This window comes from Balaenoptera borealis (genome assembly GCF_965194805.1).
Source record: "Balaenoptera borealis genome assembly, chromosome: 15".
Taxonomy (NCBI): Eukaryota; Metazoa; Chordata; class Mammalia; order Artiodactyla; family Balaenopteridae; genus Balaenoptera; species Balaenoptera borealis.
In genome coordinates, this window is record NC_138871.1 from 68,823,471 (window position 1) to 68,849,028 (window position 25,558).

The 25,558-nt window shown below is 46.5% G+C and overlaps 1 pseudogene across 1 annotated transcript in view; it reads left to right on the forward strand.

The window, feature by feature from the left end:
• Positions 1 to 24,012, forward strand: part of LOC309612085 (homeobox protein Mohawk pseudogene) — a 210,909-nt pseudogene extending 186,897 nt beyond the window's left edge. Inside the window, exon 4 of the transcript XR_014249774.1 lies at positions 1,052 to 24,012. The product of XR_014249774.1 is annotated as a homeobox protein Mohawk pseudogene (transcript). The remainder of the gene's footprint in view (positions 1 to 1,051) is intronic.
• Positions 24,013 to 25,558: the final 1,546 nt, after the last annotated feature.

Sequence of the window (25,558 nt, forward strand, 5' to 3'; positions counted from 1 at the left end):
CCTGTCCTCCTCCTTCTGTGGGCACTGGGGAAATATGTGGTCTATAGAACTGACTGTGGCCTCTTTAATGGGACCCGAGGTCGGGCTGATGTAGAGAAAAGCGTAACAGGGCCCTTTATGCTGAGCCAACAGATGATATAAAGAGGCCCCAGGGACTGGGATTGCTTAGTCAGGATAGGCTAGGTTATGCGGCAGTAATAAACCATCCCCAGATTTCAGTGGCTTAACATAACATTTACGGTACCTGTCCACTAATGGTTGGGGTGGGAGGGGCCTCTACCCCATGGGATCTCTCCTGCTGGCAGAAGCGCCACCATCATGCAGCAGTGCCCCCAGGAATGAGGACTCTCCTTGGCTGCTTTAGCAGAAGAGAGAGTCTGAAAATTACACCAGGGCTTTTCACAGCCTCAGTCCACAGGAGATGCACAACACTTCCACTCACATGTCATTGGCCAGGACTAGCCATGTGGCTTCACTTAACTGCAAGGGGGTTGGGAAATAAAGGGGAGTAAATAGATGGTTTTGAGCAATATGTGTCTCTGCACACAGGGGTGATCTGAGGGACCCAAACCAACCAACCCCCAGCCAACACTACCACTGCCACCACCACATTCTTATCATTGTGCCATTAGAAATGTATTTCAGTGAGTTACACACTGGCTTTTCTAAGATCGTGTTCATGGTGGATCTGTATAAAGAGCACAGAATTTAAAAGCAGAAGAGCTGGGTTCAGATCCCAGCTGGGTTACCTGTTGGCTGTGTGACCTTGGTCAGGTTGCTTAACATCTCTGAGCCTCTGCTTTTTCATATATAAAACTGGGTTAACAATACCCCATATTATTATTTTCTGAAGATCAGAAAAGTATAAACCAGCACATGTACAAGTTAGGGATTGGGCTTCTCTTCACTATGAGCATGATTAGACATTGAGGGTCTGGCTGGGGAGCTATCATCAATGAGGATGGTCATGCCTGGCTAACTTTACTTCCTGTTGACATATTTTGCCTTTAGCAGTCCTGGAAATGACTGTACCCCTGTGCTCTCCCTGAAGGTAAACTCCCTGCTGGTTTTTACTGCAACTTCGAGGATGGATTCTGTGGCTGGACCCAAAGCTCACTGTCACCCCACACGCCCCAGTGGCAAGTCAGGACCTTAAAGGATGCCCGGTTCCAGGACCACCAAGGTACCACCCTCTCTTCCTTTCCCCTGGTGCCCACCTGGCCAGACAATAGACTTGGGGCACCACCCCAGAGACACTGGACCTCCCCCGAGGACCTGCCCTGGGGTACACCTACACAATTCCCTCTTCACACTCTCTTGAGCATTAGAATGATTAAATCAAGCCAAGGCTAATGTCACCTTTTGATCCTTAAAATGAGAACTTTGATCAAGGATTAGCTGAAAGATAAGAATAAAAGCAACAATAATAATAATCCATTCATTTAACAAGTGTTTGTTGAAACCTACTATGCCTCAGGCACAGAACTCCTTGAGAGATAAGGAAAACTGTAGCCCTCTTTATGACTGGGGAGGCTGAGGCTCAGGGAGGCCCTTGTGTCATTTGCCCCAGAACTGTGCCCTGGGAACCTTGCCCCATATCTAGACCATTGCCTGCGGCCCACCTTCCTCAATCATACCCCGCCCCCACCCGCATCCAGCTGAAGCTGGCAACTCCCACCCTCCCCTCATTAGAATCCATCCTCTCACGGCCCCTGCTTGACTGCCAGAGGGGCAGAGGGCCTCCACACACCCAAGAGATGCCACCCACACTGGGCTGGGCTGACTCCACGCCTGGAGGAACTGGCCTCGGGATCAGAGGAACTTGACCTGGCCTTGGGATCAGAGGAGGTCTGTGAGGCCAGCATATCTCCAAGAGCTGGGCTACTGGAGAGGCCAGACCATCCAGCCATGGGCCTATCCTTGGTCTGTACACAACGGCTAGGCCTGAGCAGGCCCTGGGGCCCACTTCTCTGCAGGATGGCAGGCAAGGGGGTCTCTCTCGCTTCCCCTCCTCTCCCTTCCCCTCCCCTGTATTTACCTGCTCTTTGTGGAGCTAGAGTCCCTTGTACCAAAATTTCTCTCTTTCCAAGCAAAGATCATACATCCTACAGATTCCTTTAAGAATTAATAATAATGATAAATGTGAGAGAAGACAATGTTCAGATCAGCCACTGAGGATCTCAGAGCCCGTGCAATTCTGTCCTCGGTCCCCGGAGCTGGCTGCATCTAGTGAGTTGGCTTTGGGCCCCGTTATAAAGGAGGCTGAGTTATTGCACCACGGGGGAGTGCTGCAGGGCCCTCCCCAGAGGTGGAGGCCAAGAGCTCCTGCTTCTCCTCCCGGCCTCCTCACCGCTCTGCCTCCTCCTCAGCGCCCTGTCTGTAGGAGCAGAGAAGACAAACAGCTCAAAGCTAGACGTGATCTTCACATCTCTGCTCTGATAGTCGCTGACAGCACCCGTAACAAAGAAATGTCCAGCCCTGTTGAATACCTCTAGTGACAGGGCTCTCACTTCCTCCGAAAGTAGCCCTTTCCATTGTTTAGCAGGTCAGAATCAAACACCGCTTTTCTTCATCGAGCCCCACCACTCTGTAAATTCTACTCATTGGCCCTGATTTCTGTCTCCTGGAACCCCACAGAACTGAACTATGCCCTCTCCCACAGAGGCAGCCCTTCAGATATTTGAAGACAACCATCATGACCTACCGACCACGAAAGGCCTTTTCTCTCCTGGGTCCCATAACCCCAGCCACTTAATTTTTCCTCAAGGATGGGCAGGGTGCTTTCTAAGATTTCTGGCCTGGCCTAGTTACTCTGCTCTGGACCCACCTGAATTTGTTACTTGGTAGTAACTCTATAAAGAGTTTGCTAAGAGAGAAAAATAGAAATGAAGGACTGAAGTCCTACTTGGGGTTCTCTGAGGCCCCTAAAAAGTCATGGGCTCACTCTGGCCCCATCTCCATAGCACCTACCATCTACAAAATACTCCTGGAGGTTTGCAGATGCTTCTTCCCACCACCACGTGGGGCTGGGGCTCATGTTCTGCCAGGTTTTCAGGCAGGTCAGTGCTTAGAAAACAATAAATGAGGCTTCCTGGTCAGGGCATGGGGCACAGGATGACCTGGGCTCTGGAGAGGGGAGAAGACAGTGAAGGTTTAGAGACCATTGGAGGGCAAAGCGCTGGCATGACTGGAAACGGGGGGCAGGGGTGGGCCTGGGGGAGTCCAGCATACTTCAGGCTGCTCCCAGGCTAGGGGCTAAAGCTGGTGACCTTGGGAGATCAAGGATGCAGTAACCCAGACGTACGGTGCTGGGACATTGCAGGCCATTTGGAATGAAGATCTTTGCATGAGCCAAGTTTTGTAGACAGCGATCAGCAGGCTGTCTTATCCATTAGAGGCGGCAGGAAACCTGTACCCTTAGAGATGTCCTGAGGCTAGAGAAGCATGGGGCAGGGCCCGTTAACCCTGCACCCCGAGGCCCTCCAGTGCGCGAGGATGGTGCATCTTTGACTCTTTTCCTCTCTGCCCAGGCCACGCCCTGTTGCTCAGCACCACTGATGCCCCCACCTCTGAAAGTGCTACGGTGACCAGCGCTACGTTTCCTGCACCGATGAAGAACTCTCCGTGCGAGGCAAGTCTCAGTGTTCCTCTAGTTCTCTGCCTTCTCCTCCCACCTCTGGGCACTTCCAGATGAACCCACACAGATGAGCAAAGTAGCCTGATGGTCGGGCTGCTTGTTCTCTTGCAGGAGGACAAGAGGGCCATTTGAGCCAACTTCTTGGCAGACAGTACCCACCAACGTGGTAAAGTCCCATCTGCAGAGAATCTTACCTTAAACACCATACTCAGCTTCACTGAACTATTTGCAGTAGGACCTTGATTTAAACAAAACCAAAAAATATTTCCAAGGCATAGCAGGGGAGGGTAACAGCAACTTTCTACAGAATCCTTTTTTAAAATGTCAGTCTCTTATAATACATTTTAAATATTATAGAACATCAAAACTTTGACTTACATAAATTTCTCTAAGGCATCAATGGCATTCAGTGAGGTACCTCCAGAGCCACTTAACCAAATTGTTCGTGTAGCTGTTACCTCTTTAATGTGAAGACTGAAGGTGCCATTAACACAAGGTCACATTCTCTAGGGACCAGGAGATGTGCTTAGACCCCAACAGGGCCCATTGATTAAGCTCGTGGACTCTGGAATCAACTACCTAAGTCCAAGTCAGGTTCCATCACTGACTGGCTGTACAATTTGTTTGATCAGCTAATAACCTCTCAGGGCCTCAGTTTCCCCACCTGGAAAGTAGAAACAATAAGAGTGCCTACCCCAAGGAGGTGAGGCTTAAATAGGTTAGTATATGTAATGGGCTTATCACAAGGTCTGGCACAGCGTAGGTACTACAATAGTTAACCAACAGTCTCTGGTACCCTGTATAATTATGCAAAGGAGAAAGGGGGAGGAGGAAGAGGACTTTAGCCAAAAACCTGCCTCCATGCTCTTGGAGAGCCGGGCCATGCCTGTGCTTCTTTGCACTCCCACCAAGCACTGTGTCAACCCCTTGCACACAGTAGAAAGCCAGCACAGAGTTTAGATTTGGTCTGTCCTCTCTTTCTGGAAACTCACAGGAGAAACTCCTTTCTGACTTCATTTCAGGAATAGCTCTGTGCCCTTGGAGCAATTTGTTCCCTTTGAAATAGTGGGCATTGTGAAACTGACCAGGTTCGCTTCCCCTCTGAGGGGCTGCTAGCAATCCCAGGCAGGTGGGGCTTTGACCAGCAGAGATGCAGGAAAGAGCCTTCCCCTGCTTAGGGTACAGGCAAATTCAAGCCCTCCAGGCTTTTTGTGAAATAAAAACCCACAAACATTAAAAAAAAAGGAGAATGGAAAAGATGTATCAATGATTTTTTTTTTAATCAGAAGAATGGTCAGATTAAATCTGAGGCTTTACCCAGTAAGCAAATAGGGGTTCATGATGTGTAGTTTGTAGCAGCCTTACTCCTGGTTCAATTTTTTTTTTTTTTTTTTTTTGGCCGTGTTGGGTCTTCATTTCTGTGCGAGAGCTTTCTCTAGTTGCAGCAAGCGGGGGCTACTCTTCATCGCGGTGCGCGGGCCTCTCACTATCGTGGCCTCTCTTGGTGCGGAGCACAGGCTCCAGACGCACAGGCTCAGTAGTTGTGGCTCACGGGCCTAGTTGCTCCGCGGCATGTGGGATCCTCCCAGACCAGGGCTCGAACCCGTGTCCCCTGCATTGGCAGGCAGATTCTCAACCACTGCGCCACCAGGGAAGCCCCTGGTTCAATTTTATAACTCTACATTTGCCCCATCTTCCTTACCCTCTCCTAGTTTATGTTATCTGACTAGGTTTTGTGTATCTCTGTGAAGCACCTTAAATCCTTTCTTGAAGAAGTCAGGGCACAAATAAATAGATTCATTATGTTAAATTGTATTTGAGAAACCACGCTCTCTGGTGCAGATGATGGAATTACTCAGTCATCATTGATATTTCTCGGGTGCCTCAGAGCAGCACCTAGAAAGGGAGGCTTCTTAAGAGGAAATCTAAATGAGGAGAGTTGGTTGGCCCATCTGAGAGGTGAGGGGGATCCTTAAAAGCATTTCATCTTTAAATTTATTCTTCACTGGATTTAATATGAGGCTGATTTCAGAAAAAGAAATGTCAAGGTAAAACTGATATTTTTCTAATACTTCATCATTTCTCTAATAACTTTTGGGTTGATCAATAGCTTAAACAGGTGTTTTGTTTTACCGGCCTGTTCTATTATTCCTCCAGTCACATTTGCTCTGGGCTGTTTCTGCTATTTCCTGCCCTTTTACAGAACTTGGCTCAGCTCAGGGAGTTGAAGGGAAGGCAATGAGTCCATTCCGCAATCAGCTCACAGTTATTTCGCATTCAGGTTTCAGACTATTCATCTCAGGCTGATGGGTCTTTGAATTCCCAACGTTGGGGGAAATGTTTTCATCAGAAAAATAAATGACCAAAATAGAAATATGCATTTCCAGGTTCGTAAGCCCTGCCATCTATTTCACTCGAATCCTAAATGCAGAAGGCAGGAAGTTGATTTCCATCTCTCCGGCTGGCTGAATGTCAGCGACGGGGAAACGGATGTTGCATTGCTGTGTGAGACTGTGTGAGGTTAAGCCCCCAGCCCTAAAGAGGCCTCCGATGGCTGTGGGGCCCCAGTGCAGGAAGGTGGACACTGGCTAGAGCCAGGGGTGAAGGCCTCTGATGAGGGGCGGGCCCACGGGAACAGGCAGCTGGCTGAGCTGAGCTCCAGGCTGACACCCACCACTGCGCATCTTCTCTAAACACTAACAGTCCTGGTCCATGGCCTCCAGGGAGTTGAAGTAATTGCAGAATAGCTCAGAATACTCCAAGAAACCCCACAATCATCAGTGGATTCCATAGGGGAACTGGTGTCGCCTTCGATGCCTTTCCTTGAAAATCTAGCTGTAAGCAAACTAGTAGGCCTAGGTTTCTCCAGCTGCAGTCACTTGGAAAACATGACAAATGCAGATTCTTGGGACCCACCCCAGACTTCCTGAATGACATAACTGACAGGGGCCTGAGGATCTGCATTTTCAAACCCCACACTTGGTGATTTGGATGCACATTGAAGCTTAAGAGTGACTGGCCATCGGCGTCCTTGCCAGTTGTGACCGAAATTCATTCTGAGCCCACGCTGACAGTTACCCTCCATTACCTGGGACTCCAAAGAGTGTGGTGTAATTTGCCTTTTAGAAAGACGAGTCAGAGAAGGGCGCAGAAATGACGGGGCGGGGGACAGACGTGGTGGAGACAGAAGGGGCTGGGAGAGCGCCTCTCAGAGCCCGTGTGGAGCCGGGTCAGGTGCCCACCGACCACGGAGACAGAGCCAGGGTGTGTCTTTGTGCCAACCAGCTTGCAGAGCACTCGGAAGCCTTCCAGCTCCGGCCTCCTCCCTCCAGATCCCCGCAGCACCGCAGCCAGCCGCCTCTCGCCACCGTCTGCTCTTGGTGCACATGCCGCATCCACCAGGGCCTGCACCACGCTTGCACAAGGGGCTTGAATATTTAAAGACTTCCGCCCAGCCCTGCCCCGCCCACCAACCACCAGCTATTCCCTGCAGGAAAGTGAGGCGCCACTTACGATATATTCAGATTTTTTTAAATTTTTATTTTGCTGAGCTCCAGTTCAAATAATTAAAGTTGCCACTGGGGAGGGGAGCCTCGTGATGGCTTTCCTGCGCTCGCTTGCTGTCAGAACTGCTCGCCTCCGCTGTGGCTGGGAGACACACTGGGATGTGTCTAGCGTTGCAGCTGCTGGTAATAAAAACGACGGCAGAGTGGCAGGGGCCATCTTCGCCCCTCCCCTGCCTTTCGCATATCCTAGAAGCCTGAGTGTCTCAGCAAGCCCGGTGTGGCTTGAAGTTCTAATTTATTTGAATAGCCTGCCTGTGACTAGAATATCTTAAACCATGTTCTCAGGACAGAGCAAGGCTGGCGGGGCGGAAAAATGGGCTTCCCTCAATCTCCTCCCCCCTCCAAAACATGGAAGTAGTTTTTCATCTATGAGCTGCAGGAATGAAAGGGACACAGGAAGTGGCACGTGAGCCACTTAATTTGTGGTGACAGCCTAGGGCAGGCCAGTTCCTGGCTACTGGTTTTCTGATCTTGCCAAAGCTGCCACCACTTCTGACCTCTCCCTGCACACGTGTGCGAACACGCAGACACACACACGCTAGGGCTGGAACACAGCCGGTCCTTTCTACTCCTGGCATGAGCCCTGTAGCGATAAAAGCTTTCATTAGCGGCTAGGAGCTGCTGAGATGGGAGCAGAGGCGACCAGAGGGGCTCCTCCATGTCGGCATAGGCTCTCTGGCCTGCAGGGAAGGAGACCTCCGCTCCGTGTCATTAAAACCAGCAAATGTGGCCAGAGGAACGTGGGAGAGGAGCCTGGCATCTGGAATTGCCTTCTGCCACCTGTTAAGTTCTGCTCAAAGCCCCGCTGAGAAGGAGCCCGCTACGCAGGCAGGGCCCCCAAGGCTGGAGGCTAGGGAGTTTTTCAGCGAATTGCACTCTGGTTGATTGTGTAAGGCTTTCCAGGCTGCTGGTGACCATGCCTGGACACAGGGCCCATCCTTTCCCAGGGATTTGGCTGGTGGGGCATTCTCCAGCATCCCGGTGTAACCCACAGTGAGTGTCATGGCTGTGTTGATGGGGCTTAGTCAAGCTGGCCTCACTCCCTCCCCATGGGCAGACAAACAGGACTTCCAGATAGGAAGAAGAGAGGAACTTTGTGACTCCTGTGTTTTAACAGTTTATTAAATTCAATAGCAAAATCCCCCTTGGAAAGGCAAAAAAAGGAGAATAAGAGTAATAATAATTCCTCTAGGATGGCTTGAGGTAGAAAAAAATACAAAAGCTGAATGGCTCTTCCTTTGTCAGCCCCACCAAACCCTCGACAAGCAGGAGCTAAAGACGCTAAGAATATTCTATGCAGCTCACTTTCTGGAGTAGCTCCTAGGTGTCAGGGGCTGCCTCGCCCGTGATCTGGGTCAGGGTTCATGCAGGGCTGCCCAGGGGATGGAGCATTCCATCTGTTCAGGACAGGAAAGAAATGTACCCAGAGATGCACAGCCAGTACATGCAAAATCAACATCAAACTCAGGCCTTATGACTTCAAGCCTCGTGCTCTTTCTGTCACATTGCCCTGCCCCCGGCAATGGTGGTACCTTCTCAGTTTCTGGGGAGTTGATGTGGGCCTCGGAAGCATCCCTGAGGACTGGCATGGCTCTCACCTAACCCAGAGCCCTCACCCTACCTCACCATAGATTCCTCATCTCCAGAGGCAGGAAGGAAATTCATACCATTTTGTAGCAGACTAGTTACCCACTTTGCCTCTCCTCAAGCTGGGACTAGTTGCTGGGTCTAATTCCTGAGCAACCAAGGGGACACTGCCACTCACCTGTGGGACTCAAATGTTATTTGTGCCTTGTATGTGCCTTGTTCTCAGCCCCACGTGCTCTCACTTATTTTAGCAAATCAGGAAGGAGAAGCTACCCCAAGAGACCTCATGAGCTTGATCCTGAATAAGGCTGTCATTTCCTGGATTCATTCCACATTCTGCCTAGAATATGGGCCCACCTGGGGAGAAGGAAACTTCACCCTTCCCTTCTCCCTACTTACCATCCTCCCCTGTGCCTCAGCTGAGTGCTGACTGGTGGAAGAACAAGCAGTTTCTTCCAGAGTCCACCTAGGACGGCCTCTGCCTTGTGTGGCCAAGCAATGCTGCACAAACACTTTGTGGTGGCTGCAGAAACCCTCTTTGTAAATAGTTAGGGCTCAATGCCAAGCTAGGGGGGATTCTGGGGCAACACCATCCCTAGCTCCCCTCCCACGAGCCTGAGCACCTTTGCACGGTATTTGAGGTCTGGATATCCAACTCCCATCTCATCTAATGCTGTGACATCCACTGCAGTGACAGAATGCTCACCGACTCACTGGCAAGTCCCGCTCATCTTCGGACAGCTCCAGGCTTCAGTGTTTGCTTAAGTCAAGAGCAAATCCAGCTAGACTTGCCAGGGCTTGTTTTTGCACCCTCTACTCTCTGCACCCCTCCTCTTCCTGCTTCGAGGAACCTTGAAGAAGCAGGGATAGAACTCCGTGCTTCCTGTGTGACATTCAGCTGGGTTGTCCACCTCTGTCCAGGACGTCATGGTGGGCCCAGCAGGAAGCACAGGGCCCCTCTGGCTCCCATGCGGTGAGGCTGACATCTGAAGCAAGTCACCAGAGCAGCGCGGTGGCCCCAGGCAGCTGCCTCCCCCCTGCCCCATGGCCCAACAGTCGGGACATCTCCCATGTCCAGAGGAATCCAGCTGGTCATTCGGGGTCAGGACAAAAGGAGCATCACCAAGGCAGTGTGACGTGGTAGGAGGAGCAGCACCTTGAGGTCAGGCAGACGTTGGTGGAATCCTGCCACTTTCTAGCAGGGTGACCTTGTGCAAATCACCGCACTCTTCTCAGCTTCAGTATCCTCTGCAGGGCTGTTGGGAGAAACAAGTAGCCAAGGTAGAAGAGTACCTGGCCTGGATCTGGACACATAGTAGATGCTTAATAAGTGTGGTTTCTGCTCCTCCACTGCTGCTATTACTATTATTACTTTTGTGATGGGTCCAAGATCAAAGGCCAGAGCCTGCCCTATCCTGAATCTGGAGAATTTGGTCAGGGGTGGCACCCTCAGGACGAGATACATGGCAGCTGCCAAGATGGGACCAGAAAGGCAGCATGGAACTTGGCTGGGTTGGATGGGCACACAGATGCCTGGTGGGAGGACTGAGGAAGGGAGGGGCACAGAGGGTCCTCACTCAGGCGGTGAGCCAGCGAGTATTCATTTCAAACCCACCATGTGACCGGCCGTGCAGGAGACAGACCACAGGAATCTGGGATCTTTTTAGTGTTTATTCAGCAGAAAAGTTAAGAACACTTACTTTCAGTATGACAGGTCCAGGTCTCCAAGTTACTTATGAATCACTTGGCTATGTTACATTAAAAAACAAGCCAAAATTCTTAACTAGAGCCCTCAAACACCCTAAATCTTTGTACACCTAGGAGAAAGAAACCTTCCCTTAGTCTGGGGCTAAGGGAGGGACCCTTAATAACTGTAAAGTAACTAAAGGAGTACAGTAGCCCCCCCCCATATCAATGGAGGATACGTTCCAAGACCCCCAGTGGATGCCTGAAACCACAGATAGTACCAAACCCCATATATACTATGTTTTATCCTATACGGACAGGGGGGTAGTGTATATAGCATGGATACACTGGCCAAAAGGATGATTCATGTCCCAGGCGAGACAGCGGGTCAGCAGGAGATTTCATCATTTTGTTCTGCTACTCAGAACGGTGTAGAATTTAAAACTATGAATTGTTTATTTCTGGAATTTTCCATTTAATATTTTTGGACTGCAGTTGACCTTAGGTAACTGAAACTACAGAAAGGGAAACCGCTGATTAAGGGGACTACTATATTTTTTAAATAATGATCCCCTCCTGTGTGTCTGGCGCTGTGCTAAGCATCTCACTCGCGTTATCTTATTAACAAAACAGACTTGTGAGGGGTTGTTACCCCCATTTACTGATGCAGAATCTGGGGCTTCAAAAGCTTAAGTAACTTACTAGTCACCCTTGCTAGTGAAAGGCAGAGCCAGGATTCAAAACAGGTCTGTCCAACTCCAAAGCCAATCCTGCAAACAATCTAAGGTCCCTGGACTAGACTTAGGTCACTCAAGTCAGTCAGTCTCCCTAATTGGGAATAAAAATGCCTGTGTTACTTGCTCGAGGATCAGATGAAAATAGGAAAACTCTTTGTAATCTCTACAATATTTTATGAATGGCAGAAATTATTATTATCCCTCTTCTTACTCTGCATAGGCATGAAGAAGCCATTGCTGACCTAAATTCAGACGTGATACGTTCTTCTTTCTCCTCTGGGTCAATTAGCAACATGCAGACAGCTTGGGAGTATTATTTTGCACAGTTCCTAGTATTAGCACCAGGGAGATGTGCCCAATGAACCTGCTTCATCATAATTCATTGATTAATTGTGCAGCTTCTCAATCGTGAGTATAACCTTGATGCAGGATAAGCGCAAACAAAGAGACTCCTCATCGATTCTCAAGGTCCAACAAATATGGCCCTACTGAGATTTGGAGTCAAAATAATTCTTACCTCAGTACCTAGAGCTGGGAAGCCACTGGAACCTAGCATTCTGTCACCACTTACTGTAATGTGGTTGATGCTGCCAGAACACAGGCTAATGGGCTAAAGTAATCAACAGCCATTGTAATTACAGTCAGACATAATTAATTTAATACCTTTGAGTCATTCAAAATTAATACCTCAGCCATTACCTGATGAAACTGAGGCATAGAAGAATTACTGTCAAGGCTCATGGGTGTGAATAAAGTCCTCCTGGGCACTTGGCAGAGATTTGGGTCCGATTCCAAGTCCACCTGTTAATCATACGCCCTTGTGGCTCCCACTAGTGGTGATCATTATAACACGTTCATGTGGTCCACATGCACAGCCAACCTGTTGAAAGCACACTCTCCCCAGCTGTCAGGGAATGAACACTCCCCCGGTGGCTTTGCGACTTGCCAATACGCTCGTGCCTGGAGTCCATTCTCTTTCTGATGGCTGTTCATGAAGGTTGTAGGAATTTCATTTCACAGAGTCACTCCTGTTCCCCAGCTGAAGGATTTCAAAGCTATTTCTCAGCATCATCTCTATCACCTACAGAGAAACTGAGGCACAGACGAGGTTGTTTGCCCAAGATCACCTCATTACAATGTAACTCAAAAGAAAATATTGTTTTCTCCCCACAAGACTGGGAAGATAATTCTATAGGGAACCTGGAATATAAAACACTGGACTGAAATTTTTAATACAGCATCCTTCATCCTGTCCTATTCTGCTTTTTGTGAGCTGTTTATCTCTGACGTTGTTCCCTGCCTGCTTTTTCCAATACAGGAAGAAGGAACTAACATTGATAAATGTATTTGGTAAGCTGGGCACTGGGCTCACATAATCCTATTAAAGTCTCCTAGTGACTCTATAAGGAGAGTACGGTTGGCCCCATTTCACAGATGAAGACTGAGGCCCTGAGATATTATGTCATAAATAAAGACAGAAATGTTCTTTCTGATTCCAGAGCCACCATATGACCGCACCTCATTCCCCCAGAAGCTCCCACCTTCCCTTGGTCTTCCTTGCAAAGCCCACAGTTCAGGCCAGAGAACCTGATCCTCCCCAAAGCGGTGAAAAGACGGCGCTCTCTTCTCCCACTTTCCAATGATATCGGAATCCTCCCTTGATGCCTTTTTTAATGCAGCGTTTATTGTTTTTTCTGATTACAAAAATGCTCTGCATTCATTGTAGAACATTAGGAAAAACTAAAGAAGAAAATTGAAATTGCCCACAGTCTTACCCTCCAAAGATAACCCCTGTTACCATGTTTGTAAATTTCTTTCCAGGCAGATAAATGTAGATTTGAGCAGAGGCATAGATAAAGGGTTTATACAAATTTGGTATCATACCGTATAAGCATTTTGTGTCTTCTTCATTACTTAATATTGTATTTTCCTAGATCAATATCATTCTTTATAAATATGCTTTTACCCTAAATTTATTCATTTTGTTCTAGTTGTCAAAAGTAATAGATGTTCATTGTAAAAAATTTAGAAAAGAAAGAAAATACCAAAGGAGGAAAAAAATACCCGTAACTTCGTAACTTCACCAGCCAGGGATCCCATGGTTATTATTTTTGTATATAATCTTCATTGCTTTTCTTGCTGTGTTTTTACAAAGGGGGCATGTGGATGTCCCTGGCTGGGTGTTCTCTGGCCTCAATGTGATGCCTGAGAAAGAAGGAAAGACATGGGGTGCTGTTTTCAGAAAGGATCTCAATCTTTCAATTCTCTTACATGGCCAGGAATCCTTAAGCCTCTGTAATTGCAAGTATTTCCCAGCATATTTTATTTGCTTGTTATCAGAAATCCGCATCTGGCCTGATTCTTGCTGAATTGGGTTGATTTTTCATTAGGCTATTTATAGCTAGAGAGTTGGTGTTTATTTTTTCTGGGTGAATTAGAAGATGGTGTACAAAACACTGGGTTTTGCAGTGAATCAGTACTCTCAGTTAAAATTAATAAGACCACATTGAAACCAAGGAACTCTTAAAATTACAAATTCAACCAAGGGAGAAAAGGGGGTGGTGGGAGGAATTGGGAGATTGGGATTGACATATATACACTATTGATACTATGTATAAAATAGATAACTAATGAGAACATACTGTATAGCACAGGGAACTCTACTTAATGCACTGTGGTGACCTAAATGGGAAGGAAATCCAAAAAAAGAGGGGATATACATATATGTATAGCTGATTCATTTTGCTGTACAGTAGAAACTAACACAACATTGTAAAGCAGCTATACTCCAATAAAAATTAGTTTAAAAAAAATAAAATTACAAGTTCACACCCAGAATTAACAGTCCTGTTGCATCTTAGATTGGGAAGAAGCTTTAACCTCCATTTAAAGCTTGGATGTCCTTGACGACATCCCCAATCCTGGCCATCCAGTGAGTGCTGGGTGACCCATAGTGTGGGGAATATCAAAGGAGTACCCACCCCACCGCCACAAACAAGCTCATTTCTGAGCATCTCAGTCTGTTAAAAAGTGTTTTCTTCTGTTTAAGTGAAATACGCACTAGAACATCCACTCTTGGTTTTATCTCTACTGCTAGAATACATGCAGCCCTTCAGAAATTCAAAGAAACGTAGAACCTCCCCCTCATAGCATTTCCTATATTTGGGGGTGCTGCATGCTAATAGACATTATTTGATACCATTGAGTCTCTTTTGTCCAACTTCAGCCTAAATTCCATACTGATTTTTTTTTTTAATTGGTTCAAGAGAAACTTGTGAAGTTGCCACAAGGTATGCATAGCAAACAGGGGGCATATTCTAGGCATAAAATTGCAGTCGTTACCTCTGGAGGAGGCAAGGGCCATGAGAGGAATAATGGCATTAGGCCTAGCCACAAGGCTGCTCCTGCTTTACATACAGAACTTTAATTAATAAAATGACAAACACTGGTAGCACATAATTGGAAAGTCTGTTGGGCCCCACCAAGAGGGAGGGAAAAATGGCCCAGAAAGGGCGGGCTGGAGCCAGAAAATACAATTGCTGGTGGCGTGCTCCTGGCGTTGTCTCTTTTCACTTGTCTCATTTGTTGTCTGCATGTAAAATGGTTTATTAGTCAAAAGCTGTCACTTATAACCTATATCTATTAGAATGGGTCTAGAAAGGATCAAAAATTTTATCGTTACAGGTTCTGACAAGTGTTACTTCCCATAAATATTATGTAGGATTTGTATAAGATTTCCCATATTTGTGTGAATACATTTGAGATACACCACACACACACACACACACACACACATACACACATTTGTGACTATTAATTGTCTGGCAGAGGCAGAAACAAAGGTTGTAAATGGTTTAAAATGCACTATGTCGGTAATTCCCCCAATATGAAGATGCTTCTATGATAAGATCTTATTAAAATATAAATTCTGATTCAGCAGGTCGAGGGTAGGGCCTGAGACCCTGCATTTCTAACAAGCTCCCAGTCATGCCAACACTGCTGGTCCACAGACCACACTTTGAGCAACGAGTATCTAGAAAACCTTCACAATACACACCCAAAAGATTTATGTATTACCGTAATATGTTATATGTGTATAGCTCTATAGATATGGTAGAAGGAACATAGAACCTAGTATGGAATCCGGGTCTGCAGCATATGGGCTTAGTGACCACGCATGACATACTTAACCTCTCTAAGCCTTAGATTCCACATCCGAAAAATGGGTGTGATAATACGTACAGGAAGGGATGTTGTGAGTGTAAAATGAGACAGCATATGTACGAGTGCCTAGTATAGCTCTCTAATATTCAATAAAAAGTCAGTTAATGCAGGAATAAATTGCAGATGTAGAGAATGGACTTGAGGACACGGGGAGGGGAAGGGGAAGCTGGGACGAAGTGAGAGAGTAGCATGCACATATATACACTACCAAATGTAAAATAGATAGCTAGTGGGAAGCAGCTGCATCACACGGGGAGATCAGCTCGGTGCTTTGTGTCCATCTAGAGGGGTGGGATAAGGAGGGTGGGAGGGAGACACAAGAGGGAGTGGATATGGGGATATATGTATATGTATAGCTGATTGACTTTGTTATACAGCAGAAACTAACACACCATTGTAAAGCAATTATACTCCAGTAAAGATGTTTAAAAAAAAAAGTCAATTAATGAAGTGCTTTATCCTGTAGGCCACCCAGATAGAAAATGGTCTCATTAAGATCAAATTCCAAGAGTGTTTTTTGCCTACTCTGGGTACCTGAACTTGACTCTCAAGATCAAACCAGGTCTACCTGATTTGAGTATCCGTATATAATGATATCAAAAGGGTTATTTAACCTAGGACTATATAAAGAAAATGGAAGGCTTCAAAAAGGACTTCAGCCTTCAATCTGTTCTGGGAATCACATATAGTTGCTCTATACACTTAGATACAAGTAATTAATACGGGATATTCTGTAAGAATTGATATCAGTCCTCCAGTTCTTCTATTTAAGAAATTGTTGAGGACCTTATCCTGTAGGTCCAAGATGATAGTTCTGGTCCTGTTTGCATCCTCAGATCATCCCTGCTCACCCTCAGCCCACGGATCTCTCACTTTCAAGGTCATTCTCAGTCTTTGCCCAAGGATTGTGTGGCAGCCACATGAAGACCCTCTGCTGAGGACTGTGTCCTCCCCCACTGCAGGAAAAACACTTCTTCTATACCTTGGTGATGGTGAGCACATCATAAGCCATTTTTTAGCTATTTAATAATTGCCTTTTACTCAAAGTCCAAGATGAAAATGGACCCCTCATCGAGAAGGCCAGGCTGCTTCCTGCACTAAGTAGCCCCATCTTCCCAGTGGTCTCAGCCTAGGCTGCACTTTAGAATCACCTGGAGAGATTTGAAAAACTGTCAGTGCCCAGGACCTACCCAAGGCTAATTAAATCAGAATCTCTGGGGGTGGAGCCCAGATGTGGGTAGTCCTGAAAGCTCCCCAGGTGATCCTAATCTGCAAAGCATGTTGAAAAACCACAGGTTTAACCATTTCATTCACTATATGTGAGCTCTACTTTCACATTCTGTAGTTCACTCAATCTTTATAAGCACCTTTTAAGGCCAGCAGGGATGGTATGGTTATTATCACAAGTTTGTCTATAAGAAAATAGAGGTTCAGAAGGGGTAAGTGGTTGGCTTGAACTCATACAGTTAATTCTTTCTGGCCTTGGAGAACAAACTCCAAGTTATCCCATTGTCAACAGGCAAGGAAACAAGGATAGTCTGACAAGCCACCTGAGAATGAATGTTGATACAAAGAGCAGTTGCTTCTGGTGTGTTCTGGAAAGGAAGTGGGATGAGTGATAGGAGCAGAGGGGCAAGGCCCTAGAGGCTGCTCTCTAGTTCCATGCTTCTCTGCAGATTTTGATGCAGTAGGTCTGGGGTCGGGCCAGAGATTCTGAATCTCTTAACGAGTTCCCAGGTAACATGGATGACACCAGCCTGAAGAGCACTCCTTGAGTAGCAAAGCACTGACTGACTCTTAGAGGCAGAATCTGGAATCACTGGGGGGTAAGTACAGGTGAGAAATGGTTAAGTGAAAGGCTTTAGGTTCTGCACTGCGTGTATCTTGAGAAAGAACAGCATCTGCCTGGTTACCTCATCTTACCAAACACTCAGTGGATGAAAAAAATAAATGGCCGAAAAACATGCTTTACTAGCTGCTCACTGGCTGCCAGCAGGCAATCTTATTCCAAACCTTTTGCATCCATTTCTGGAACTAGACTTTGCTGAAACTCGGACAGTACACACCTTGGCTTGAGTTTGGCTATAGATATATGTTTTCTAAATAGGTGGTAATATTGTAAGATGAAAGTTAATTTTTCATTCTTCTATTTATTCATAGCACTAAACTGGATTAAGCGGCCGTCTTGACCCAAGTCCTGACTATCTTATGTCAAGTGTCTTGTCTTGACTGTCTTATGTCTTCACTGTCAAGTGGCTCTGCTTACTTTCCCTTTTGCTGTACTCAGCACAATTGCAATTACTCATTTAAGTTCAGACTTCCTGACTAGACGATAAGCTCCTTGAGGGCAGGGAAGATATGCATAATGTACAGCACAGAGTAGGTATGCAATAAATATTTGTTGAATGAATGGATCGTCATCTCTCTCAAGGACTGATACCCAGAGGGAGCCCGGTAGACCTCTTCAGGAGCTAAGGATGCCATCCTAAGCACCATCCCTTGGCAGCCAGCCCAGTTCTCTCTTGCCCAGACTTATTGTCATAAAATATAGTGCAGGAAGATGGAGAAAGCTCAGCAGTCACTGGTCTATGGCCCCGTGTCTATTGTATAAGACAGGACTATATCTCACCGACATGCTCATGCCACTAGCAGAATCTACTTCAAATGTAGTTTCCTAAGAGCAACTGAGAACTATACAGTTTGCCTACAGCCAGTTGGCTGCGAAGTGGGTAGACCCTCCCCCCTTTCCTGGAACCTGACCCCTGGAAGGCAGGTAAATGCTAAGGAGCTTCACAGGATGCAGAGTTGGTTTCTGTCCCTGAGAGGGGAACCTGGTAAAGAGGAGGGTCTTCTTGTACATGTATACATTTTTATTCTTTCTTACATTGATCAGCTCCTACCATGTGCCTACACTTGACAACGACTGTGAATTCAAGGTGAATAAGACAGTCTCTGCCTTGAAGCAACTTGTGGCCCAAGGGGGATGAGGGTAGGAGGGAAGACAAGGCAGCAGAGCTACACCCCGTGACGGTCCCACCAGCCTCCGTTATAAGAGTTCAGACAAGGGGGATGTCATTTCTAAGACAGATTATAAGAAATGGCTCCATGAACAACAAAAAAAATGATTTATTTTTTAAGTGGCAAGAAGGAAAGAGGAGGTAGAAGAAATGGAAGGATCAAAAGCACAGAAGCAGAAAAACGCATGGCAGGTGCAAATCTGGCATGTAGACCTGTGGGGGGAATCTAGGAACCCACACTCATTTAGCCCCAACCTGTGGACTCCTGGGTGAAAACTCTGGCAGTTCCCACGACTTATCTGGTCACTCTAAGGTAATACAGACCTAACGTCTCTTCAAAACCCAAAACACAGGCGTATTGAGAAATCAAAATTCCCATCCCATCAAAACTTCTGTCTTGCTTAAAGTCAGGGCTTCTTCCTTTCCCCTCCCCCTACCACTCTTGGCCCTATTGCAGATTAAAAGCCTGGAATCAGGGAGAGGGTGATCATTGACCTCTCTCTTCCTCATCCAACTCTCCTCCTCTTCTTGCTAACTTCTGACCCTTCAGGATCTTAAGTGCAGGGAAGGAGAAGAGGTAAGGAGAATAGGGAAGCTCTTACTTGGCCCAGACTGTTGTAGTGATCTGCGTTGGTATTCTCCAGATGTGACAAGTATTTAAGGCTTACTATTTCTCACAGGGGGCACTTTTGCGGTTTGTTTGGAGGTCTACCTTTTCCCCCAGTCCCTCCACTATGGCTGGGAATCTTTTGCCTTGACTAGGGCATATGTGTATCCCATCCAGGTGGTCACTTACTGCCTACTCTGCCTTTGGGCATCTCAGGACACCTGCAGCTTCCTTCTGCTGAGTTCTATTTACCCCTCCAAGCAGCCCTTGCAGGCAAGATCTAAAACTACTGACATGGGCTCCTTTGTACACGGCCCCCTCTAGTGTAGTTTATGTGCAGCCCTCATGCATTTTTTTTGCCCCAGCAAACTCTGGGAGCGCAGGCCACCCAAAATTGTCACTTCTCCCTTGTTCTGCCATCAGAGCAGCTAACCACCCTCTTGTTCATACTTTAGATTTTCCAGGTGAGAGATTGGCACTAATCCACTGTGCTCCCAAATTGCAGGGGGTAAATATTGAGTACTTGATATGGTGGCACTAAAACTACTCTCTCTTGAGCCGGGATGAAAAGGGAGCCTTCTTCACAGGAAGGTGAAGTGAGGTGGAACTCATGATACACCAGAAGCACCTTCCCAAAACTCTCTCCTAGTAATCAACCACCAACTTTTTTATATCCAAAGTATGGTTGAGGGATTAAGAAATGTGTACCCTATTTTCATCCACGTCTCTTGAAAGCCCTGTATCTCGCTATGCTGTCAGACTTCCCATTGAAATGTAATATCTATTGCCTCAGGGCTTGAGCCAAAATTCCTTTTTAATATTTTGTTCCACTATGTATTATCTCATCTAATTGTCCCTATAACCTTGTAAGGTAGATAAAACAATTCCCTTCTTAGAGAATAGAGAACTGAGCTTCAAATTTACCAAAGTGGCAAGAACAAGTTTTGAATCCAGATCTCTCAGACTCTAGAGCTCTTAGACCATCCTAGGAGGATACATGTGGCTCAGCAAAAGTACTTGATAAATATCCATTGAATGACTAGAAAGTTGATTTGTCTAGATTATAGAGGAATGTGAATGGCTTGATGTTAATTGATAGGGAGGGAGAAACCATTGCAGAGTCACAGATGGCAGTGATAAACAGGAAAATGTGACAGAGATATACAGAAGAATTTGGAAGGGAGAAAGAATGGATAGGGAGAGGCACTTTTGGAGGCTATGGAAAGAGTACAGAGAGCAAGTTATAGAGGACATGGTGAACGTTACTTTAGAGTAATGAGGATAGAAGCCAGATTGAAGGAATTTAGAGAGAGAATGGGCGACAAGGAAATAGAAGCAGTGGTTACGTACCAGTTATCCAAAATGTTAACATCTGAACGGAGGTACAGAAATAGGTTGCAAGCCAGAGGAGCTAGCAGGATCAAATAAAGAATATTTTTCCAGGATAGGTGAAACCTGATCTTGTGGGTAAATAGAGGAGCCAGAAAGTAGAGAGACTCCAAAGGTGCTGACGAAAGGAAGAGCTGTAATTGAGAGCAAGGACCAGGGTAGCAGGGTGGAGAGAAGGGGTTAGAAGAAAGTGAAGGACACATCTTCCTGTAAGACAGGAAGGGAAGAGAGAAGGTGGATAAATAGATAATTATGCTGTGAAAAAAGAAGAGGTTGAAGGAGATTGCACCTGATACAGTAAATCTTTATCAGTAAAGTAGGAATCAAAATAATGGATCGGGAATTGGGGACAAGGAGGTGACAGCATCAGTGACTGAGGAAGAGTTTGAAACACCCATTGTGCTATGCGTGTTAAGAAATCAACTGTGGAAATCACCAGTGGATGAGTAAGTACCATGAACATGAACCATCCAGGACATTGAGGTTCAACAGTCCAAATCAGCAATATTCTGTGGCCAGGGAGCAAAAGGAGAAAAAGCATGTAGCAAGCATCGTCCCAAGCTGGTCGCTGCAGGGTAATGAGCTGAGGGCTGAGAGGGCTTAGTTAGCAAGAGTAGGATTAAAATTTCCAGTCACGGCATCCAGACTGCCCAAGAAAGCGAAGTGGGACCAGTGAACAAATTTAACAGCTTTGTGAGATTATCCTGGGACATGCAGTGGAGACAAGTATTTGCTACACTGGATTTGGGAAAATGGGAAAGGTATAAGCGAAGAGGTTATGGTTATATAGACCAGGCTTACCAGGCTCAGGGGTGGCCTTCTTAGTGAAGGGTTGGTATGCAACAGAGCGGGAAGTCTTCTGCTTCAGTGCCTCATGGTACGTAACCTCTTTGATCAAATTGTGAGTCAACCATGGGTTTAGAGACTAGGAGAAAAGGAGTAGTGGTTTACAGAGAAGCATGTCTTCAAACAATGAGAATCAGAGAAAAGGAGGGACCATAGCTGATGAAAACTCCAGGTTGCCATAGGACATAATTTATCTTCCTTTCTATAATAGCCATTTTTATTACAGGATCTGAACAGGAATATTTAGGACAATGATATGCTGTAGTTGTCCTAAGTTTTAAATGTTGTTTATAGATTGTCTATCAAATATACAACCTCTATTATTTTAAACACAAAGACCAGAGACCTTGTTTATAGTATATACTGCCTCTGGGCATGACTGTACTTAAACTTTCTGAGATAGATCAGTTACAGTTCCCTTTCATATGTCTTAGGGTACAATGTCATAGAAACCTTCAATAAAGACACAATAAAAACATATAATTATATGTTGCTTTAGGCAAAGTGTGCACCCTCATTCTGAAAGATACCACATTAAAAGATCTTTATAGGTAGATTCTTATCTCACTTTTGCCCACCAGTGGCCACAGGTATCAAGTCATAGGGTCTCCAGTTAGCTAAGACATGACATGGTACCATTCAAATAAGATATTACACTCTTTGGGGAAGGAATAAAAATCAATGATACCTAAATCGCTAAAAGAAATTGAATCACAAAATCACTTGCCCAAGGTCACAAAGTGAATTGGGACCACAGACAATAATCTTTGGGTCCTCTTTAGGAAGTTCATTTAATACCCTATTGATCTCGATAATAACCTTAGAGGCAGAATCTTGTGAAGTTTAGGATGATGACATCAACCTGAACAAAGTTCCGAAATTGCCCACCAGTTTCCCTCTCCCAGCTCCTTGAACCTTGGTGAAAGCCACTTTGGGAGACAGTGAGCGAGATCAGGCTGTGGGTGACCAGCTCTCCTCATGGGGAAGACCTTGGCTGAGTCTCCAGCAAAATCCTTGAGAATTCCAGGAAGGTGAGCTACCGTTTCCTTTCAACAGTAACACCTAGTCCTTCTGGCTCTTCTCTCCCTTGCAGCTCCGAATGTCCTGGCTCATCCGTGGAGTCTTGCAGGGAAATGTCTCCTTGGTGCTGGTGGAGAACAAAACCGGGAAGGAACAAAGCAGAATGATCTGGCATGTTGCCACCATGGAAGGCTTGAGCCTGTGGCAGTGGACGGTGCTGCCTCTCCTTGATGTGGCCGACAGGTGAGCCTTTACCCAGCCCCATCAATCCCTTTTCCTCTATCAGCCAAAATGCAGAGGGGAGCCTTGTCTTCCCTCCCCCTATTCCTTCTACCCAAGACACACATCCAGATGTGCACAGACACGTGCACACACAAATATGCACACACACACTTCCTGCAGACTTACAGGAAGCACTGAGTTTCTCTGAGGGATTTCCATGCTAATGAGATGAGTATCTCTCACACCTCTGGCCTGGCCTGCTTGGCTGCCTACAGTATCTGTAGGAAAAAGTAAAACTGAACAACTCATATGACCCCCAAAGAATAATCAGGCTTTATATGTATATGGCATTTTCTCTTAATTAATGGATTTTTGCCTTACTTTTCCATTTGACATTCTATTTATTCCTTATTAACAATAAGAAAGCCTGTGACATAGGTGGGACAGGACTTATGTATCCTCACTCCTGCCCTTTTACAGGGTTCTCCTTCACTGAGAACCAAAGAGGTGAAGCACCAGTAGGTTGGCACTGGAGTGAAGACTGGCACTCTGGCCAACCCCAGTCCAACGCTCTGTGGCGTCTGGTCCCCAAAGCAGGTGGATGAGAAATTCTTCAGTAAACAGGGAAGTGCTTTTACTAAAGGCCCTGATTCCTAGTTAGATTCTAGGACTAATGTCCTTTGTAACCTTGAACTTCTCTGGACCTCAGTTTCCTCATCTTTAAACTGAGAGGGTTGGACTAGAAGATCATTAGCTCCGCGTGGCTCAGAAATGGAGCAGTAACTTCTCTGCGCAGCTGCCACTTGTCTCCCCAGGATGGCACCAGTCTGCCACCTGCAGTCGGCCTGGAGCAAGCAGTGCCTGACCTGCACAGTTGCTCACGTGATGCTCTGCTGTGTCCCACTGAACCCTCGACAGTTGGTGCTGGTCTGTTCCAGACCAAAAAGTGACGGAGAGGGAGGGAGTCATTTATATAAATGGGACAGAAAAATGGATCTGGAAGGGATTTTTTTTTTTTTAAGATTGATTGATTGATTGCTATGTTGGGTCTTCGTTTCTGTGCTAGGGCTTTCTCTAGTTGCGGCAAGTGGGGTCCACTCTTCATCGCGGTGCGCGGGCCTCTCACTATCGTGGCCTCTCCCGTTGTGGAGCACAGGCTCCAGACGCGCAGGCTCAGTAGTTGTGGCTCACGGGCCTAGTTGCTCCGCGGCATGTGGGATCTTCCCAGACCAGGGCTCGAACCCGTGTCCCCTGCATTGGCAGGCAGATTCTCAACCACTGCGCCACCAGGGAAGCCCTGGAAGGGATCTTTAAGCCATCTTTAATAGGCTAAATGTCAAACCCTAGGATCCAGAGCAGCCTCTGCTTTTGACTCCCCAATACATTCAAATTGCCGTTCTAGTGGATCCTTCGAAAAATGAGGGCAAAGGGCTTAAGGCAAAGTGGAGGGTGATGCCAGTTGGCACACAGCTTTGTAAATATATAGCTGGGTCTCACACTCTTCACCCAGATTTCAGAGTCTGCTATTTCCAAGCGCTCATAACTCAAGCTGTGCTGTCATAGGAAGATGCCATCAGCCTCTGAGCAGCAGCTTCCCGCCCCTTCAGATGTGTGTGGGTTAAAGATCAAAGCACTTGGACATCCCAGGGCTCAGTGCTGCCCCTAGGACAGATGGATTTAATTAAAATGGAGGAGGGGGCAGTGTGGGCGCCCTCACCATAGACTAGTCTTTTGTCCTTCGGGGTTGTGGGGGCTTGTGTGCCGGGGATGGGGAACAGGCGGGTAGTGCCAGAGTCCTCCCTCCTGGGAAATGCTAAATTAATTCAGATGAATCAAAAGGTTTTTTTTCTCCTCAATCCAGCAAGTCCTCTCTCTTTCATAGCCACTCCAGGGGATTTAAGGCAAGTAAGATGTTGACTCTGTTCACTCCCGTCGGCTAGAGTTTTGTTTGAAGGAGACTTTGTTCTCAGCCTCCCTCCTTCCTGTTAAAGGCTGTTTACCAGACTGACATTCCAATACTGATATTGAGACCAAACCGTCCAGTGGGGATTCAGACAAAGGCCAGCTTGGTTGAATGATGCCTCGCGACCTAATAAACGTGCAATTACACAAGTGGCCCCATTCACCGGGAGCCTGCCCACCACTGACATGCTCTGATGTGGGATGTGCCCTCCCCACTCCCTGGAACTAGAGATGTTATAGGAGGCATCAAGACCCAGAGGCAAATGGAACTGCAGGAGAATGAGGCAGAGCAGCTTTCACTTGCTAAAATCCAACTAGACTGTAGATGTGACTGCCGCATAAAACTAAAGTAGAACTGTGGATGACAGAGCACAGGCTTTAGAGTCAGAGAGTCCCAGGTTTAAACGCTGGCTCAGCCACTTCCTAGTTGTGTGACCTCAGCCAATTACTGAACCTCTTTGGGCCTTGGCACCTACATCTGAAAAATGAGTATAATATCAGTACAATTTTACAGGATTATTACAAAACTAAATAACGTAACTGTCAAAAGCATCTATGTGTAGTACATGCCAGTGAAGTTTATTTCCCACACCCTCCATCATCATCCCTTAGTTTTGTGGCCTCAGGTAATTTATTGCATAAGTGGCACAAATCACAACCACTGATCTTCCAAGTCAAGTCATATTCTATTATTTTTTAAATGTATTTATTTTATTTATTTATTTTTTGCTGCGTTGGGTCTTCTTTGCGGTGCGTGGGCTTATTGCAGCGGCTTCTCTTGTTGCGGAGCACAGGCTCTAGGTGTGCGGGCTTCAGTAGTTGTGGCACACAGGCTCAGTAGTTGTGGCTCATGGGCTTAGTTGCTCCGTGGCATGTGGGATCTTCCAGGACCAGGGATTGAACCCATGTCCCCTGCATCAGCAGGCAGATTCTTAACCACTGCACCACCAGGGAAGTCCCAAGCCATATTCTATTAAACAAAGATAATAAAGTCTACCTCTTAGGCTTGGAGAAGTAGAGTGCTTGGTGAACTGCCTGGCTCACAGTGAATGCTTAGT